The following is a 1,025-nucleotide window of genomic DNA, read 5'->3' as shown; positions in this document are numbered from 1 at the left end:
CATTTCAGAAGAAGACCCTACAAGTGCAGATTCTTGTCATGCAGATGGCTTTATCGGGACATGTATATAATCCAAGCCTAATGAAAATACAATAATTCACATCTACCTTTTCTCAATTAAAATAAAAACCCAATATGCAAACAGAGAAGATGCTTATAGTCAGCTTGCGAACACAGAGACAGCCTCTCTGACAAGAATGTGGGGATTCCAATAGCAACAAATAGGTCAGAAACCTGTTTTATTCTTTCATTTCTCATCACCTAAAACAAGCCAGTTAAATTTATTTGCAACATATGGAAAATTAACTCAAACCACTATAACGAGCCTTTTATGACTGAGGGAAAAATAAAGACAATTGCAGGAGTTGATAGCATCATAAGAGGATTGCTTCAATAATAATAGCTGACACATTCCGCTTACTATGTGCAAGCACCCTTTCACATGCTTTATGTATGGTGACTTATTGATTCCTAAAGATCACCCTATAAGGAAGGTACTCTTTATGTTGCAGGTCAGACTCCCTGGGAAGCAGATTCCAAGAGGGAGATTAGATTACAAGATGTTTACTAGGGAGTGGTCTTGGGATCAACACCTGGGAAAAGAAGGAGAAGAAAGGAGGATTGAGCAAAGTGAGCAACTGAGCTGGAATGCAGGCCCAATGGAAGCCTCAGCCAACTCCGTCTAGAACTCTGGAGCTGGGAAGGCCCTTCTAGCTTCCCTGAATTGGAGTGATGGGGCCAGGCCTTTATACCCTGTATTGATCAGTCATTGGATATGGCTGTGACCTCGAGGGAGAGAATTTCTTCAACCAAGACAATCCCCAAAAGGACTGACAGCTAAGGGACATCTTCTGGTAATATTCCCAGCCACTGAGAAGTGGAATCTGGGAGGAGGGTGTGTGGGGTGCATAGCAGGGTCTACCACATATTATTATCTCAGTTTACGGATGATGTAACTGAGGCACAGAAAGGTTACAGAACTTGAACAAAGTTATACAACCAGTAAGTGGTAGAGATAAGAGTAGA

Source organism: Mandrillus leucophaeus, unplaced genomic scaffold (assembly GCF_000951045.1).
Source record: "Mandrillus leucophaeus isolate KB7577 unplaced genomic scaffold, Mleu.le_1.0 Scaffold721, whole genome shotgun sequence".
Taxonomy (NCBI): Eukaryota; Metazoa; Chordata; class Mammalia; order Primates; family Cercopithecidae; genus Mandrillus; species Mandrillus leucophaeus.
Note: the sequence above shows the minus strand (reverse complement) of the source record.